Here is a 13,384-nt window from a genome sequence, read left to right as displayed (position 1 = left end):
ACTTCTAAGACAAATATTAATGTTATAACAGGGAACAAGCACACAAGCAATGTTGTCGGCTTACACCATTTTCATCTAAATAGGTCTAACAGACATAAGGAAACATGGTAGAAAGACTACCAGAATAAGATCTCCACCACTTAGCCACCACTACAGCCAAGGATTTATAGCTGGAACATTGAAACTAATTCACTGAAAACTCATTGTAAGCACAGTTAATGAATGTGGGAGAAACAAGGAAAAACAAAAAAAAAAACCCACACCCCAACACAACACCAAAAAACAAGCATTACAAGAAATGTACCAAATTCACTTGAAAGCTGACTTCATCTAAGCTGGTCTAGAAGTTTCACCAGAATAATTTTGTTGTAACAGACTGGACCATACTAAAGTGGTGCCTATATCAAGCTTTTGGGATGCACAGCTCTAACAGGAAGAGAAGCAAGTTCCACCTCCCAATCTTCAGCTATACTGCAACTCTGTCTACGTAAGAGCACCAGTAATACCAGCAAAACAAAACTAGAGTTAGTTTAAACATTAATCTCCACATAGGACTTGCCAAGTTACTGCCATTTACAGGAAAAGCTCAAGAAATCTTGCAGCATACACAAGACATTAACATACAGTTAAAACCACTTATCTCACTTCCTGCATGGAGGTAGTATATAAAATCCACCTGGAAGTAGAACTCAAACATTATTAAGAGAATTTGGTTTTAACTACATCTTACAGAGTCCAAGTTATCTTTCAATGACGATCTACAAACTCAAACACTACATAATAAAAGCATTTTCTTAAGGTTCTTTTGCAGGGTTTGAGAGATCAAAAAACAGGACCTAAAAATGTAGAAGTTTTTTCAGACTTCAGAATGAACAGAGTTATGAATCCAAAAATAGAACAAACTTGCACTAAAAAGCATTTTACATGTTGAAATATTAGAACTACGTTTTCTGCTTAGTCAAAAGCAGCTAGTATTCGTACACCCAGCATCAGCTACTGAGGATCTGAACATTCAACCAAATGGCTAGTATATCACACTAAATGTTAAAATCCAATTTTAACCAACAAAAAGTGTGGCAAGTTGGCACATAATTTTGTTTTTTCTGAACTTCAGAAAGAGAGGTACTCTTCTACAGAAAACAAAAAAAAAATGTCTTTCAGAAAATATGGAATAAATCACATCACAAGCAGCATCCTGAATGTATTGCATATGAAGTTCCTTCTCTTGCATAGTAACAAGAAGCAAAAAGTATTCTAATCCCTCGAATACTGTAGCAACCACAATAACAACTGCAGCACAAGCCTTTCCAAAAATACTCATTTTGAATGCAGAGCTCACCCTTCAGAATTAACACACGTACAACAGTCTTCTTCATTAATATATGCAATTGTTTCCTTGCCCAAATTTGTATTTGCGTCTAAGGAGATGGAAATGGAAAAGGAATACAAGACAATTACAGAAAGCAGTCAAACCCAGACACTCAGTGTCAAGCAAGTAGATAGATTAATGGTAGGACACTTCAAAGCTTAAAGGTCTGAGACCAGAAATACGTGTAAGTTTGAAACAAGGAGTTTGAGGTAAGATGAGACAGGATCACTCTCTCGAGCATTACAGTTGATAACTCAAGACAGACACACTCAAACTACAAATATAAAAAACAACGTAAGCCAAGGAACACCTGTGGAACCAAATTTTTCATCTTCATTCTACTTCACTTGTATCTTGGTTAAAAAAAAAGCCGCTTTCTAGTTACTTTAATTAGCTGTTGTCAAACTCCTGAAGGAGTACATCTGTAAATCCTAACACAGGTGGACTGAAGCATTCATGATCAAGAGATCCAGTCATATCTTCGAAAAATCCTCACCTACTCCTTCTTTCCTCCCCTGTGGCCCAAACACTGACACATCTCTGTGAGTGCACTATGTGAAACCCAATGATTGTTGGGCTGGCTGTCCCTTTGCTGTTCCAATATTGCTAACAGATCAGACTATTTTAAGATGAGCTAATTATCCCAGTGAAGTACCTTATAAGCCATTAAGATTAAGCAGAAGAGACCATGAAGAACTAAAAGCAGTGAATAAGAGATAAGACAGAAGCAAGAATTGTGATCTCAGCTATTCAAGATAAGAAGCCTGGAGGATTCCTCGTCAGATTGCAACTCTGAATTTTAGTCTGTACTTACTTTCTCCTGCTTCCAACAGTTGTAACAAGCACAAAAGAACCTTCACAAAAAGGGCTGCTGTTCCTTACACCTTCAGAAAATTAGTCATTCAAGCCTTTAGAAGAACAGCACACCAAAACCTTTGTGGCTTGCTTGTAGGCATTATCTACATGCATGCAAGACAGACAGCTACAGAAACAAACACAGATGCCTTAAAAGCACTAGATCTGAAGAAAAATCCTCAGATTATAAGTCAGTTTGTTGCACAGAAATTTTTCAAGATGTTTATCAGATCATCTTCTCATTAACATTTCATTAAAGGAATGCATGATGGAAAAGCAGGTTGAAACCTCTTTTGAGAACTAGTCAGCCAGTATCTTCAGGAATACTGTGGCAGAACAAATCAGCCTTAAAAATACCACGTTTTAAAAAAATAGGATCCATAAAGTCCTTGATAAAACACAGATGTGAGCCTCACAAAGGCGGGTGGGAGAAGGATTTTAAAGAAATGTATTAGTATCTCCTAAGAACAACAAGATATTCCTTCCACTCTTCTATTTCCTTTTTTTTGGGGGGGGGGGGGGGGCAGAGCAGTGAGGTGGTGCAGGGGAGATTAGGCATAAGGTGTTAAAACAGAAAAATCTAATTGATTTCTAGACAAACAGGTCTTCTGACTTTCTTTGCTGCAAATAAGCTCCTGCTCCCCCACCTCCAGAAGATATGCATAAGAGAAGCAAACTGCTGTCCGAAACTATATACAATTATGGTCCAAAGTCTGGCAAGGGAAAAGCAGAGGACAGACAGTTACAATCACAACCCATCGACCTTCTATCCTAGATCACAAAAGTCAAATCCTGACTACAAATGCTGCATAGTCAATTCCCTGTACAAAATCCCCAAATCATTACAGAATTTTGCAAACAGCATCCTGAGCAGACTCCCTGGGTAGGAAGAAATCACAAATGTTCTGCACAATTATCTTCCCATATACTTAGAAACAGGCATCATCAAAATAAATATCTATTTAAGATTTAACTTTATTCTGCTGAACAAATGAATCACAGCCTAATACGACATTTAGATCAAATCAAATACATTAAAAGGAAAGCAAATTAAGAAACTGAATGCAGAGTTTTATATCATCCTATCTCTAAGAGTTTATTTTCATAAAATTAAATAAAAACACTTAAGAAAATAACTGTTTACTGATATAAGATTGGGGCATTATCAATGACAGCACTAAAACCTTGAAGATGGAACTGTCGATTACCCACAGCTTTCTAAACCTGCTTCTCTAATAAAGTGAGGTTTACATGATCACAGTCTATTTTCCCTCATTAACAGTTTCTGATGTAATTGGCCAGTTTCCACCAAGTGCAACAGTAAAAATATCAATCATTTTTAAGACTTTATAAAGTGCTGCAGAATTTTTGACCTGGCAGTTGCACACAACCCCCAAGCAAAGCACCTGCCCTGCAGTGACCAGAGCAGGGACATGTTCTGTTGGGTCACTCAGGCAGTCAGCAGGCACCTGCACTCAGACCAGTTCACAGCTGGCAGGCCATTTAAGATACTTACAGAACTTAAGAGAAACACACTGTATAAAGGGGATACTGGGAAAGGTCAGGGAATAACAGAAGAGTCGAAAAATAAGGGAAATAGAATTTCTGTAAGTTTTATTACTTGCAAAACCACTACTTTACTATTACTATTCAGACTATTTTTAAATTTACTTCCATTTCTCCAAGCCATATTATAATACCATAAATAAAATGGGGTATAGCACAGCGAATAAAAATTTTCATATACACATTTTCTTTGTTCTTCTCTCTTCCCCACACCATGCTTCATTTGCTCCTGAGCAAACCAGCCATAAAACTGGAATCCTTTTATCTCATGCAATCACACTGGTTAATCTTGCCTAGAGCCTAGGACAGTCTACAGATCCTTCAATGACTTCCATCTCCTCTTAGACAAAAATCAGAAGGTGAAAAGAAAAAAAAAATGACAGCAAAACCCAACAGCACCCATTAGTAACATCAAGTTGGTTGTGGTCTAGGCTTGTTCCAAAGTGTTTCTTCGGTCCTGTAGCAAGACCTGATGGTTACGCTCATTCAGAAGCTCAGCCAGGACCCCAACTGCTGCACAAGCATGTTTGGATCACCAGAGGGTGCTGCAGGGGCTCATAACATGACTACACAGTGGATTTGGGCTTGGATCATAACCTTCTCACATGGGGCAAGTCCTTTTTACAGCTTTTTTTTAAAAAAGGTTTTTACTTGCGTCTCTTAGTTGTCATAGTAGTCGATCCCTTTTCCAATTACCTCTTTTGAAGTGAATGACTCCACTATTTTCTAATAGAACCTGGTGCAACTTTATATAAGCACTTTGTGCTAACACACTATTCATTGTAAATACACGTGTACTTCACAACAGGGTTCCTGGACTAATTCTAGGGCATCCTCAAAAGGTAACTATAAAAACGATATGTCACCACTAGGCTTAACTTGACAGTACAGGAGTCCATCTCCTCAGCAAAAACATATGGGGAATCTACAAATAAAGAAAAAAAGACTGCAACCCACTGAACTCGAGAAGTCTCATGTACAGGGCACGCTAAACGTACGTGCAGGAACATTCACTGAAAAGCAGCTAGTGGGATAACTGTGAGCGATAGGGTTACATTTCACCTTACTGTGAATCCAAACCTCCTATGTAGATAAGCCTGCAAAAAAAATTCAATGAGGAGTCACTAGGAGCATCCTTCAGAATGCCAAGACAGTAATAGCAGCTGAAATTTTCAACTCTCCCATAACCCTATTTCATCTCCTGAACACATCATTAGCCTTTTAAACTACTTTCCTCCTATTTTGCAGGAAGCATCTAAATAATTCCTGTATTCAGGAACATTAATCACTTATGTTTTAGAACCCAGAACTTTCAATCATTTGAACACCACATCTTACTAGTTCCTTGAAGCTACTGAATTAACAGTGATTAAAGGAAAAAAAACCCACATTTGACAACTATCTTATGATAAGTGTGTGTGTGTGTGTGTGTGTGTTTCAACTCATGTTAAACCTATGGCAAAGTCTGGGGGACTTTTTTGAATTTCCATGTCCTTCATTGAGAAAAAGTGTTCCATATTTCTATCTGATTTTGTAACATAGATTTGGTAAAATAAAATATTTTTTAAATTTCAGTTAATTCAGTAAGTTTCCCATTACTTTTTTGATGGCTATTCAGGTTAGTAGTTTTCATATTTGTGACAAAGAAAACAAGCAGCTACTTAAAAATGAAAATTATTCTTTGATACTCAACAAAGTTATTACATGCCCTACACACTCCTTGTGAATTTTAGAGTATTTGTGTTAAGAACTAGAACTTCTGCAAATATACCCATATTCCACATGTCCAATATCCAGTGAATACCTGCCTCCACCTACTGATCATATCTCTCTGCAGCCATGCAGGATTTTGTCTTCTTCCCTTGAAGAAGCAGTTCTAATTCAATGCTTCCTAATGGACACCATTAATACTTTTACTGCTGGCACTTTTTTCATAGCCAAGCCCAACGTCTCTCAAAGCAAAGACCTTCATATATGTTTCAGTGACAAAAAGACACCACCATTTGGAATGCTATGAACAAAGAGGAGGAGAACAACAACAGGACAAAACAAAACAAAAAAAACCAGCAACACACAAACCACAAAAACCCTAATGCTCCAAAAGAAACACAGGAGGATATTAAGGAAGTCTCTCAGAGGAAATCCTCCTTCTGCACTCAAAAGCTTCAAATCCCAAAAGCCAACTAGACAAGCTAATATGTGTATTACCAAACCCAGACTAACAAGCGTAATTTGACAGCCTATAGGCTCAAAAGTTTTAGCAGAATGCCCTTTTCACTTCATGCCTACAGAAAGGCAACAGTGTCTCTCTTGCCACACCTTTTCCTTTGCCCTCTTCTACCCCGAAACCAACCAGCTTCTGAGCATAAATTTAAAACACCTAAATTGCCATTAAAACCTCGTATCATTACAGAATAATTTTAACAGCTTCAAGGAAAAATAAAAATATTTAGTTACTGAAAAAATGAGTTTCTTACCCTCACTGCATGACAACATAATACAAGCACACTGATGATGGAACATCCCATTTTCTCAAGTATTCCCAGAAGACTCAGTGCTTTGAAAGCTCACATTGGAAAAAGCAGCACTTTTGAACTGCTATATACACCAACTTATTAGCAGCCATTCTTGTCAGCTTACAGTTTTTAAAACAGGATGCATGCAGTCATATCAGGAAGAGGGCAGTTGCTGTGAAAGAATGATACCAAAAACAAGATGTCCTTAATGTTGATAACCTCACACAAGTTTCTGAGCTTTACTATACAAGTTTTCCACAACACTAAGATGGTCAATTAAATACAATTCAAAACATCTGGAGGAAGATGCTCGCTTAATATCACTGTCACTTTTTTTCGACATCAGAGGAAAAAAAATTATAACTTCTTCCTCAGCCTCCCGGACTCAAGCATTGCAGATTTTGCGTGATACAAGGGGAAAAAGTCACCTTATACTGACACCTTTCAAGTTTCTGTAATGGACACTGCCAAGGCAAGTCTGCTCTGCCCTTTGTGACCCCTCATCTTTTTGTACGTGTGGTATATTTGTGAGTCTCTCAATGTTCAACTACTTGCTTACCCTCTTCTCTTACAACTGTTTGTAATTCTTCCATATCCCATCTTTTTACACTTACAATACCTTCCTACGCATCATAAGGGATACCAAAATGATCTCTGAATTCTTTCTCTCAACTCTGTACGCCAGTATCTTCAAGAAAGAAATGTTTAACAGCATAGCCACAGCACAGCTCAGGTATAAATGTGCTTACATAATTATATAGCTAAAAGTTTAATAATTTATCCCCCTTGACCTTCCAAACATTATAAGTGATCATAGAAAATTGCAAGATTAGGCCTCTGTATATTGCTACAGCACTCAAGACTGACACTGACCACAGCTTGCAAGCACTACCGCTGGTATCAAGATGGCATATCCGCTTTACATATTCTCACAGGTCTATGGTTAGCTTTCAAACAATAAAAATAACATTAGTCCAATCCATGCAATCCTAAATTACAGCGCTGGAAGCAATCTGGTTTTCAAATGAAGCTGAGTTTCAAAAACACTTGAAGGGATTTGAAATAAAATGGAAAAAATCCTTCTTACCCTCTACTATCATCAAAGTATCATGAGCACCAACGTATCCGTTCTACACCCCATCCTTTTAGGTGATCTCAACCACCAGAGCGAAGGCAAACACATTTTTCTCCTAGTTATTTAGCTCTTTATAGATATTTAAAAAAAAAAAAGGAAAAGATGCTTTGTCATCAATGCCTGGTACACAGACACTTAAACCAAGCACCTTTCCACAACTATGCTTGGTTGATAATTCCTACCACTTACTTTTTATCTCAGGATACTTAAAATAGGCATGCAACAATACTTAGTAACTACTAGTGAAACCCAACTGAGCACAAAGCAATACAGAATGCACTTCTAAGTCTCTAGTTTGGCCCATAAGGACTTCGGCAGAATTCAACAGCTCTTCAGGGACAGAGACAAATATAACTGGGAGACCCACCTAATTAAGCATCACTAACATTATGAATATAAAGTAGTTAATTCCCTGAAAAATAATTCAATTAATCACACTCTTCAGAAGGATATATTTTCTTCTCATCACACAGGCATGCTTGTACTGTGACAACACATAGGGAACAAAGAGCACAGTGCTTTCTGTAGAAAAGGTTCTATATTCCCCAGCATCAAAATTTTGAAAAAAAAAACAGCCACTAAATTTAGCTGTCTTGACTTGACAGTCATTCCTGCCTAATTCTTCACTGCAGCCTCAGATTAAGGAGAAAAGCAGCAAGGAAGATTATCATCTATACCATTTAAAATATTCCAGCTCAGTGACTGTTTTGGCAGGGGAGGATTGAAATCTCAAGAACAGAGTTGTCTTGCAAGACATTAATTTCTCTTTAGTGTTAAATGGAAATGAGAGTAGACAGTGGAAGGGTTTATATTCCTACAGAAAAACATATTTCAGTTAAGGATAAAGAAATCTCAAGAAATGCTCACAGAACCATTAAACATAAATCTAAAGAATACAGCTGATAAACAAAAATAAGGAGTCCCTTAATATGGAAGAAAAAAAATCCCTTCCTTTCAACTCCATAAGCAAGAACTTGAAAGATCAAGTGTTAAAATAAGAATGCACCATATGAGGGGGGTAGTAAGAGGTAGAAATCTAGATCAGATGCTTACTTTAAAACAAACAAAGCAAACTACACTACTGCAGGCTACAAATTTAACCCTCCATGGCATTATTTATTGGCTGGTGCTCTACCACAGAACACATGCTGGAGGAGGGTAACTGTCATATTACACAGTTAAAGTCTGTTTTTAACTCTTAGTAAAAGTACTTTGTTCATTCATTAGATACTGTATCAGTGGCCTAAAATGTATTTTGATTAGCTGCCCAAAAAAGTTCCTGAAGTCTTTTTACTGGAAGGTCAACAAAATTAACTTCAGGAAAAAAAAAAAAAAGTCAAAAGAATGTCTTGCTGTAATCTTACAGCCTTCCTAAGACACCAAAACCACCTTGTAAACATTCAGGGAAAAAGCAGCTATATTTAGTTATTTCAGGATCTGACTGCAGCTTCGGACGCTTTACTCATTTCACACGACAGGAGAAAGAGTTAAACTAAACCCACATTCAGTACCACATTGACTAATTCATTCAAATAATTATTGCATTAGCCTTTCAGCACTAGCAATAAAGCATGCAAGAAACAAGAGGAATGGTGCATTTATTTTCCCTGGTTACTCTACCAGAGCTGAAGGAATCAAATCTGAACACAAGACAACAGGCACCAAAATTCACCCACATTAATCACGGAGAGAGACTTTGATTTTTGTTCCATTTGACCAACTGAAGAACACATTATTACAGCTGTGAAGTCGTATCTTTCAAATATAAGAAATGTAAAAACTTAAATAAAGCCACTTTGTGCATTAAGAAGTTACGCAGCATATAGGTCACTACATGATGTTCGAATTAATTCAAAGTAAGTTCTGTTTCAATGGGAAGGCAAAGTATTTCCCAGTGTTTCGCACACATTATCAGGCTGCTGTCATACTGGACAGGCCCAAAGCCTAAGTTTTACACAGAGTATTTATAATCCTGTGACCTTTAAAAATAAAAATTAAGAGTTTGGTAAGGTGAAAAAAATGTTCTAATGGTAATTTTAAGAAAACTTATTTTTTTAAAATTGAGCTGAAACACAGACATGTCTCATGCAAGGCATAACAAACTCCAGTTATTACAAATTCAAGATATTCCTTATTTAGGCAAAAAACTTAGTTCCCAAACTAATACAGATTTGCACATTACATAGCATTATACTACACTATTTTTATTACCGTTAGAGAATTAATCAGCTGTGTTTTGTTATGCACAATGACTGAGAGCAGGCAAGGTAGCACGGCATTGTTCACAGACTGGGATGGTGCTTCTGGTCTCTCTGAAGCAGCACTCAGGCCCAGAATACACAGAATGACATCAACAAGTTATCCGAGAAACCTGGCTAATATTCTAAAATAAACCCCGTAAAAGCTTTGCTGCCCACATTAACCAGTTTAAGGTAAACCGCACACACTTCAGCTCCAATAAGGTTTCTAAATAAGATAGGTCTTCTGCCATAATAAGCCATTTTATTCTCCATAATTATTTCAAGTTTTAATTCAGCCAAGTCCTTCTCATCTTACCTGTCCAACATGACTCAATTCTGTAGATCAATTTACCTAGCTTCATAAAATTCAGTGTTCACTTCTTCACCCCTTGTTTCGCAGAGAAAGAAACTAATGTTATGTGAATTTTAGGACTCTAAATCCAGATATCTACACATACGCAAAGCGTTCTATGGGCCCACTCATTTACAGAGGTGAGGTGTAACCACATCGGTTTAAATCCACACTTAAAAAATGGAGCAAAACAAGCAAACATACAAGCTAAAGGCTAATATATTTCTACCATAGTTTACAATCTGTAAACGTCTTCTCACAAGTAAATCATTAGAAATGCTAGAATATTAAAACTGGTTTAGATGAGCTGCACTGGCAGTGCCATCTACACTAAAATTGTTCTGAAGTAGATCCCGGCCCTCTCATTGAAGGATTCTTCTCGTTTACTGATGATACTCCTCTACTACTGGTGGATTACGTCAACTACAGATTTAGAAGAGAATTATGGAGGAGAAAAATAACTAACCAGGGCACTGGGTTATTTTCCTTCCTAAATTCCAAACTGAATGCACTCAAACAAGGCTCATCTCCAACTGCCCAGCACTGTTATAATCCCTTAATATCAAGACAAATTGTTCCATTCTCTCGTTTTTGTTTTGCTAGCTAAACAAGTATTAAATTTTACAATATCATTTTATAATTACACCTTTTAGTGACCAACAGTGTTAACATTACATCCTTTATTACAATTCTTCTGAATTATGTAATTAAAAGACATGTCATTTTGCACATATTCTAGCACCTAAATGAAAAAATATAGTTTAAAAGAGGAACCTCACACCTCTCCCCCAAATGCAAATCGCTTATTAGAGAGGACAAAAAAAGCAAAGATTACATTCTTACATCTAAGAGGCAGAGATAAACATTTTAAATAATTTTAAAGACAGACAAAACACATTACAGGAACATTGCTCTGACACCTTTTGTGCAGATTGTTTAAACGCTAGCTAGCGGTAACAAGATGACAGAAATATCTATCAAAATATAGATACCTAGTTCCTAAAAATTAAAAAAGACTTGTACAAGGAACAATTACACATAGACAGTTAACATAATGAAGTTTTAAAGCTTACAGCCTTCCTCATGCTGCATAGAAATTTACCAGACTGTGAAAAAGGTTTAAAATAAATACTATATTACCAATTCCATGCCAAACCATCTTTTTTTTTCCTTACTACTGTTTACAAATTATTCCTTTTTGTTGCTACTTTGTACTTCCCAAAACCCTTTCCTCCACTGTTCATAATAAATTTAGTCTTTGTATGACTACAGGACACAATGATTTTACACTAAGCACTAAAAAAAAGCCTCTTCTTAAATTGTCTTTTTTCCCCTACAGAACTTCAATTTCTCAACTCTGAAATTAATCACTTGTCAAACAAGTCACTGTGGCTTAGTTTTTCAAAGCAATTCCATTCTCTTCACCACCTAGCATCTCAAAAACAGGTAAAAATTTATCAGAAAAACACAGCCTCCAAGAATTTATTGTCTTTCCAGTCAGAAATAGAACAGTCTCTTTTCTTCTCCTCCTGACTTTCGCACAGAGCTGCCGAACACAAGATCCTCCTTGCAGTACGACACAGCTGTACCTTCAATCTTTTCCTCCTCTGGACAAAACATCCTCTAGTTTACACATTAGCGAACAGTTTCTCCTCCCATTCCCAACACACCTTTATGCGCTGTACAACTACTTCAACAATTTCTACCTTCACCTCCTCCCTCCCCGACCCCCGACCGTTCTCCCCAGCTCATACAGCGCACAGGCTCTAGGAGGGGGGGTTTTGTTTGTTTTTAAGCGTGATGTTGCTCACCCAACGTGGCTGCCCAGAAGCAGGACAAAAGGTACTTTTTCCTCCCCGCCTTTCCAGACACACACACCCCCCCCACCCCGAGCAGCGAAGTTGGCCACCCAGGCGAAGCCGATCTTACCTCGGTGCTCCCCGAACGCCAGGGCCTCGTACCCCACCCTCTCTCCCTGGCGCACCAGCCCCCGGGCAGACTCCGCTGGCCTGGTCCATAAATGTCCATCCTCTCCTCCAGCGAGCGGTGCAGGAAGTTCTGGAGAGGCCCCGGCCGCGGGGGAACTCGCCCACCCGCGGGACCCCGCGCCCGCCGCCCCCGCGGCCCGCGCCCCTCCCCCGCCCGCCCCCCGCACCAACTTCCCCGCCGGCACCCCCCGCTCCGCTCCGCTCCGCCGCGGTGGGTCCGGCACAGCGGGAAGGGGGTGGCGGGGGGGACCCTCCTTCTTCCTCCTTTTCCCCCCCTCAGCGACTGCCCCCGCCCGTCACCCGTGCCCCTGCCTCCGACCCCGCTCCTCGCCCCCGACCCTCGCCACCGTCCGGAGCCGCCGGGCTCAGGGAACGCTCCCCCGCCCTCCCGCTCGCCCCCAAAAGCAGGGACCCCCCCCTCGCTCACTCACCCGCCCGCGTCCCCTCTCTCCCCGCCGCCGCCGCTCCTGCCTCCTCCCCGCTGAGGCTCCTCAGGAGACACTGACACCGGCGCACGGATACCCGCTGGGCGCTATTTTTGGGAAACAAGGCCCAATCGGGGCCGGAACTACTTCCTCTGTCACTCTCGCTCTCCTCAGGAGGCGCAGCAGTCTCCCAAGGATATCCCTCCGCTCTTTTCTCCTAGCAGCTCGGACGTCGCTGAGGGCGCTCACCCGAGCCGGGCAGGGGCGGGACGAGGGGGAAAGCGTTGGGAAGTACGAGGTGAACCCGCACCCGGCGGCGGGGCTGGGAGCGCCCCGGTTTGAGCATCCAGCATCGCCGGATTATTTTGTTTTACCGTGGGGAGCGGCCGGGTCTACATTCTTGCCCGCCGACCCAATCCTGCGGCTCCGCGAGCCGATAGGGCAGCGCGCCGGAGTGACGGGGCGGCAGCGCCAATCACAGCGCCCGTAAGGAACAGAGGTACCCGCCAACCAGAGAGCAGTTGGTGGGCGGGGCGCAATGAAATGTGGAGGCCTTGAGTGACAGGAGAGCGCTCAATCAGAAAGGCGGCAAGGGACGCGGCAGCCAATCAAAGCCGAGCGTGTGCGGGCCTACGGCGAAGGAAGCCCTTGGCCGTGCCCCCTCCTCCCCAACCTTGGCGGCGGCGCATGCGCACGAGGCTCCCTCGCTCTCCGGCCGGCCCCTCCGTCGCCGCGCCGCCGGTGACGCACGTAGCCAGGCCCGCCCCGCCAGGAGGAGGCGCATGCGCGAAGGCGTCTGCGCCGGCAGGGCGGGGCCGCGCGCGCCCCGGCCCGGCGGAGACGTGCGGAGGGGTTGTCGGGGGCGACAGCGGCGGCGGGGCCTGCGGGCGGGCCGGGGGCCTCCCGCCCTGCCCACCGCCCGCTACCCCTCCTGCACC

At 41.1% G+C, this 13,384-nt stretch overlaps 1 protein-coding gene across 6 annotated transcripts in view; it reads right to left on the bottom strand.

The window, feature by feature from the left end:
- MEF2A (myocyte enhancer factor 2A) overlaps positions 1–12,838 on the bottom strand; it is a 91,319-nt gene extending 78,481 nt beyond the window's left edge. For 2 of the 6 annotated variants that reach the window (XM_068410163.1, XM_068410160.1), the window contains exon 1: positions 12,453–12,837. The gene's annotated coding sequence lies outside the window, so the exon portion shown is untranslated. Of the gene's footprint in view, positions 1–11,962; positions 12,134–12,452 lie in introns of those variants that run through there. The other 4 variants (XM_068410162.1, XM_068410161.1, XM_068410156.1 and 1 more) reach the window with 4 other exon arrangements.
- Positions 12,839–13,384: the final 546 nt, after the last annotated feature.

The sequence above is a fragment of the Nyctibius grandis genome, chromosome 11 (genome assembly GCF_013368605.1).
Source record: "Nyctibius grandis isolate bNycGra1 chromosome 11, bNycGra1.pri, whole genome shotgun sequence".
Lineage (NCBI taxonomy): Eukaryota > Metazoa > Chordata > Aves > Nyctibiiformes > Nyctibiidae > Nyctibius > Nyctibius grandis.
The sequence above is the reverse complement of the archived record's forward strand: the minus strand, read 5'-3'. Positions and strand labels throughout refer to the sequence as shown.